This window comes from Piliocolobus tephrosceles, chromosome 1 (assembly GCF_002776525.5).
Source record: "Piliocolobus tephrosceles isolate RC106 chromosome 1, ASM277652v3, whole genome shotgun sequence".
NCBI classification, from domain to species: Eukaryota; Metazoa; Chordata; class Mammalia; order Primates; family Cercopithecidae; genus Piliocolobus; species Piliocolobus tephrosceles.
In genome coordinates this window covers 200,664,796-200,671,221 of record NC_045434.1, presented here as the reverse complement: position 1 = coordinate 200,671,221, position 6,426 = coordinate 200,664,796, and the positions used below count along the sequence as shown (strand labels likewise).

General features: G+C 47.4%; 1 protein-coding gene across 1 annotated transcript in view; it reads left to right on the top strand.

Moving 5' to 3' along the window:
* The first annotated feature begins 273 nt into the window (after positions 1 to 273).
* The window catches only part of CDC42 (cell division cycle 42), a 41,890-nt gene continuing 35,737 nt past the window's right edge, over positions 274 to 6,426 (top strand). Inside the window, exon 1 of the mRNA XM_023219724.3 lies at positions 274 to 409. The gene's annotated coding sequence lies outside the window, so the exon portion shown is untranslated. The remainder of the gene's footprint in view (positions 410 to 6,426) is intronic.

The following is a 6,426-nucleotide window of genomic DNA, read 5'->3' as shown; positions in this document are numbered from 1 at the left end:
CAAGAGGTGGAGGTTGCAGTGAGCTGTGATCTTGTGCTGCACTCCAGCCTGGGCAGCAGAGCGAGACTCCGTCTCAGAAAAACAAACAAACAAACAAAGAACTGGTAGAGGAAGCGCTTTGCATACTACCGTTCACAGTGTTATTCAAATACAACCATTAGGAACAGATGCGGAGCCTAGCCCCGAACTCACGAGCTGCGCTGGCCTGCGCCTGCGCGACAGGCGGGCGGAGCCAGGGCAGTCCAGGCACCATCTTGACCCGCCCCAGCCTCTACCCCTTCCCTGTTCCTCCCACTTCCGCGGGCACCCAACTGTGCGTCTCCTGCGCGCTGACGTCAGGTGCGTGCCCCTGTCCGGGAGCCGAGGAGACCCCGCGCAGTGCTGCCAACGCCCCGGTGGAGAAGCTGAGGTGAGTACGGGGCCTGAGGTTCCCTGCGGGAGAGGCCACCCTGTTGTCCCGTCCCCGCCGTCCCCATCCTGTCCCAGTTCTCGGGGACACCCCATCTGCGGGATCTCGGGGGGTTCGGGAGCACCGGTCCTGGGGGAGTGCCAGGCTCGCGCTGCGTCCTTCGGGCCGGCGCGGGTCCGCGTTCTCTGGGGGAGCCGGGGCGGGGTTCGCGGCCGGGGAGGCTGGGGGCGCCCGCCCGCGGAGGGGCGCGCGGCCAGGACTCGGGGCGCGAGCGGCGCCGGGCTGTCACCGGCAACGGCGGAAGGAAGGGGTCACACCCATCCCGGGCGCCCGGGCTCCCTTCCCCCCAGCCCGGCCCCGCGGGCTCCTAAGGGCGGCCGGCGCCTGGGTGCCGGGGGCCTCAGAGCGACTCGCAGGCGCCTGGGCCGGGCCGGGCGCCGGTCCCCGGGGCTCACAGGCTGCGTTCTGTGCCCTGCGCTCCGGCCTGGACTTCCTGCTTCGCCGGGCGCCGTGGCGGACATTTTGCGGCGCAGGGGGAGGGGAGCGGCGTTGCGGCCGCGGCAGGGCGGCGGCGGGAGGGCAGCTCGCGGGCTGCCCGCGGCGGTGCCTGTCCGCGCTCCGCTCCGCGCCGGCCGCGTCTTCCCGGCGCGGTGGCCCCGAGCCCCGGGCTCCAGGCTGCTCTTCCTGGCGGAGGTCGAGTTCCTAGCATTTTCGTCCGCTTCTCCAGCCCGCTCCCTGCCGATTCAACTGAAGCTTCCCTTTTGGGGAGTTACCTAACCACCTCCCGAAACCGTCATTCTGCTGCTTAGTTAATTCCTCTTATCGGGGGGAAATTTTCTTTGTTCGTTTGTTTTTCCTCCCCTTTAAGTCCAAGAGAAATGCAGTGTAGAAGATTACGTCATCGCGGTATAAGGAGTGAGACTTAACTCCTGCAAGTCAGGGACTTAACAAATTCAGACAGCATTTTGCAGCCTTGGTCACCCAGTGGCCTGTCCTACCTACTTCCCAACGCGTCGTATTCACAGATGATGTTTTGAAGCCTTGTTACTTGTGTTCATGACCTCCTTCAGTGCACCTAAAAGCCAGGAAGTTTTAAAATCCCAGCATTAGTTTGTGTAAGGGAATAAAGTGTAAGACAGCACCGTCCACGGCCGCTTGCGTGGGCATTAACTTTAAATAGAGGTCCCTTTGACTAGACTAGAATGAAGTGGGTTTATTTGTGGGAACACTTTTTCGGTCCAAAATGACTTTCCCAGACTGTTTGACTTCTCTTTTATGAATTACGGCATGCTGGGAACCTCCGTAAGTTGATTCAGGTGCACTTTTTGTGGCGAAGTTGTGTTAAAAAGAGGATCAGTTTATGCCAGATCTATGCTAGACATTTTAGTTTGGTTATTAAAAACGAGACTTGGATCTTTAAGCAAAAAATTTAATATTTTCATTTTGAGATCACAGTTTTTATTTTTTTTGAGACAGGGTCTCAAAGACATTACTAAATATAATGGATATTGCACTCCCAGGCTGGAGTGCAGTGGCGCGATCTTGGCCCACCACAGCTTCCGCCTCCCGGGGTCAAGTGATCCTCCCAACCTCAGCCTCCCGAGTAGCTGGTACTGCAGGCATGTACCCCCATGCCCGGCTAATTTTTGTATTTTTTGTACAGACAGGGTTTCGCCATATTGCCCAGGCTGGTCTCGAACTCTTGGGGTCAAGCAGAGATCACAATTTTTGTTCCGTAGAGTGTTTACATCCTAAATTTTATATCCTTCCGCGACTGCAATAGTAACATAGAAAAATGTTAACACTGCAAAGCAAATGAGATCCAATTGTGTAATGCATTGTTGTAAAGATAATTCATGTCCGAACAAGTGCTTTCCTGCTGTTTCTCATTTCTGTAGAGAACAGATTGGTAAACACTTAAAAGGAGTGTAGGTTCAAGGCAGCTTTCTGTAGTGTGTAGACATTACAGACCATTGGGTAAGTGTGGAACTTGGATCTTCTGAAATACATTTGTTAGCCTTGATGTAATATTTTAGGCATATAAAATTGGAACACATCTGCCTTATTTTCTTGAGCTTTCTATATTTAATAACTTTAAATATCAATTTGTATCTTTCCTTTTAGAAAATAACAGTAGTTTGAATTTATAGTTTATACTGAGATGGAGAAACGAGATTGGTAATCTACTAAGTATTAAATGAGCTCGTTTTCAGTAATTTCTTCAAGACCAGAAAGGTATCACATCCTCTGTTTACTCTTAAAATGTTTTCATGTTACAACCAACACCTGTTCTTACTAAGTTTAATTTTTTGAGACTCTAAGGCAGATGTTATAGCCTAGAGTAGTATGGGGACTTAAATAAAAAAAATTTTTTTTTTTTTTTGAGACAGGGTTTTACCCTGTCACCCAGTCTGGAGTGCAGTGGTATGATCACTGCTCACTGCAGCCTCGGCCTTCCAGGCTCAATTGATCCTCCCACCTCAGCCTCTGCAGTAGCTGGGACTACCGCTGCATGCAACCAGACGCGGCTGATTTTTGTATCTTTCGTAGACATGGGGTTTCCTCATACTGTCCAGGCTGATCTGGAATGCCTGAACTCAAGCTGTCTACTCCCGTTGATCTCTGAAAGTGCTGGGATATAGGCATGAGCTGCTGTGCTGCTGTCAGACTTTCTTGGAAGTAAAAGACAAGTTGTGCTTTTATTTATAGAAGTATTTTAAATGCACTTCTCTATTGTTTTAGTTTTTTTTTTTTTTTTTGAGAGGATGAGAAACACTTAATGAGCACCTTAGGCTACAGGGCTTCCTTTGAAGGGGAGAGAGGGTTAAATATTGCGTTAACATATCTTCCATAAACATATCCCTCTATATTAAAATGCTTCATTTGGGAATTTTATGGTAATGCCTTTTTCAGTGTTCTCTTCCACATAAATTTCATCATTAGATTGTAAGTTCTGTGAGGGCAGGGCTTTGGCCTGACATGGTCACCCCATTGCTAATGCCTAGAATACTGCCATACAAATAGTAGGTTTTAAGAAATATTTTTCAAGTGAATGAATTTGATGATGTCTGAGGGTTAACATTTTCCCTAAAATTCCATGGGTCTTTGTGCTGTGTTTCTTGAGACAACTTTTGTGCTTGGTCAGCCCATATCTTTATTTGGGCTCATTGAAGTAGTGATTACTAATCTACTTTTGCTTGACTTTTTCCATCTGTTTAGTTCAGTATCTTCTGCAGCTGCACTGTCTGGACAACTTACTGTCACTTAGAAAATCTATGATGACGAGTTCCCTTACTCGCCTAAAAATTATTCACTTAATGTTTGTTTCCTTAGCTTCCTTTATTTCTTTGTTTGCAAATAACTTTTGCCACTTGTTCACTACTGGATCCGATTCCTCGTCATGTTAGGCTTTGTGTCTTACTAGTTTCTACTTTTAGTTTCTCATCCCTTCAGTCCAAAATATTTTTACTAAAGCAGTTTTCATTACTTGCCATTTCAGCTACCTCTGCTGCTGCTGCTGCTATTTTAAGTCCTGAATGTCAGAACTCTTCTGGGACATTGATCTCAAACTGCTTATTCCGTGAAGTGAAACCAGGCTTTCTGCCACCAGTATGGTGTCCCTCCTTGCAATTTTAGAAAAATATTTTTTAAATCAAAGATTTGGCATTGGCCATTATACTAAAGTCCAGAACAGTTTCTAATAGAGCAGAAAACTATATTGTTAAGTCATGGTATTCACTAAGCATTGGTGCTCTGTCACCTGAAGAGAAACTCTGATTTCGGCTCTGTTACTTACTGTTGTTCTGTAACGCTTTACCCTTTAACCTTGCATCCTTTTCTGTAAAATTAAGTCATTGCCATTTGCCATTTCAATTCTTCTGTGTGTTCTTGATTGATATATTGCTACTATAGTGATTAAAAGCATAGACTCTGGAACCAGACTGCCTGAGTTCATATCCTGGTTCTGCCACTTATTAGCTATGTGCAGTCTTAGTAACGTCTTTGTGACTCAGGTTTACTTCCTCTAAAATAGGGGTAGCAATAATGCTTACCTCACAGTGCTGCAGTGTTAGGAAGATTGAATTAGTTCATGTATGTGAAGTGTTGAGGACTATTCACTGGCACATAATGAGTGCCGTGTAGATTTTTGCTCTTGGCACAACTCTGAGGACCCTTCCCCGCCATCTTTGAGAAGCTGTGTTTCCCTCAAACATAAACATTTTAATAACCATCCTTCTCCCGGACTAATCTGATGAATCCAAAAACATTTCTTTTTTCTCTTTTGACACAGAGTTTTGCTCTTGTTGCCCAGACTGGAGTGCAATGGTGTGATCTCAGCTCACCGCGATGTCCGCCTCCCAGGTTCAAGCGATTCTCCCTTAGCCTCCTGAGTTTGCAGGCATGTGTCGCCACACCCAGCTAATTTTGTATTTTTATAGTAGAGATGGGGTTTGTCCATGTTGGTCAGGCTGGTCTTGAACTCCTGACATCAGGTCATCTGCCCTCCTCGGCCTCCCAAAGTGCTGGGATTACAGGCATAAGCCACCACATCTGGCCCCAAAACATTTCTAAATGAAGTGGACATTGCTTTACTTTTTTTTTGAGACAGAGTCTTGCTCTGTCACTTGGGCTGTAGTGCAGTGGCATGATCTTGGCTGACTGTAACCTCTACCTCCCGGGTTCAAGCGATTCTCCTGCCTCAGCCTCCTGAGTAGCTGGGATTACAGGTGTCCACCTCCACGCCCGGGTAATTTTTGTATTTTTAGTAGAGGTGGGGGTTTCACCATTTTAGTCAGGCTGGTCTTGAACTCCTGACCTCAGATGATCTGCCTGCCTCGGCCTCCCAAAGTGCTGGAATTACAGGCGTGAGCCACTGCACCCGGCCTCCTTTAAATTTTTATCCGTTATCTTTACCACTGTCATAGAAGCAAGGGTGTAAGGCCTCAGGTATGCAGCATAGTCCGTGGACCCAGCAGCATAAGCATCACCTGGGAGCTCATTTGAACTATCAGGATTCTTCCCAGTCTTACTGACTCAGAATCATATTTTAATAAGATCCCCACATGATTTTTATGTGTGTATTAAGGCTTGAAGCACCCTCTTCAGGACTGCTAGAGTGATGTCTCAAATTTCAGAAACAATGTGAATGCTTTATTTCATTTTATTTTCCTATGGAAGCATAACCTGTTTTATTTTAGGCAGTGTACCAGAATTTATTGCAAGGATCATAATCTGAAAATGAATTGTAGTTTCCTGCCTATTATGTAGATTTGCCTCATGTCTGCTCGTTATCAGGAACTAATACGTTGTTTTACGTTGTTTGAAGGTTTCTTTTTTTTTTTGATCTTGGTGCATTTTTGCCCTTGTTGCCCAGGTTGGAGTGCAGTGGTGCGATCTCCGCTCACCGCAGCTTCTGCCTCCCGGGTTCAAGTGATTCTCCTGCCTCAGCCTCCCGAGTAGCTGGGATTACAGGCATGTGCCAGCATGTCTGGCTGATCTTGTATTTTTAGTAGAAATGGGGTTTCTCTGTGTTGGGGGTTTCTCCAGGCTGGTCTCGAACTCCCGACCTCAGGTCCCACCTCGGCCTCAGCCTGGGATTATAGGCATGAGCCACCGTACCTGGCTGAATTATGTATTTTTAAATTTAATTTATTTTTTAGAGATAGAGTCTTGCTCTGTCACCCAGGCTGCAGTCTGTGATATGATTATAGCTCACTGTAACCTTGAACTCCTGGGCTCAAAGGATCCTCCAACCTCAGCCTCCCAAGTAGCTGGGATTATAGGCACACACCACCACACTTGGCTAATTGTAAATATTTTCTTTGTGTGTGGAGATGGGGACTTCTTTTTTTTTTTTTGTTAAGACGGAGTCTCGCTCTGTCGCCCAGGCTGGAGTGCAGTGGCCAGATCTCAGCTCACTGCAAGCTCTGCCTCCCGAGTTTACGCCATTCTCCTGCCTCAGCCTCCCGAGTAGCTGGGACTACAGGCGCCCGCCACCTCGCCCGGCTAGTTTTTTG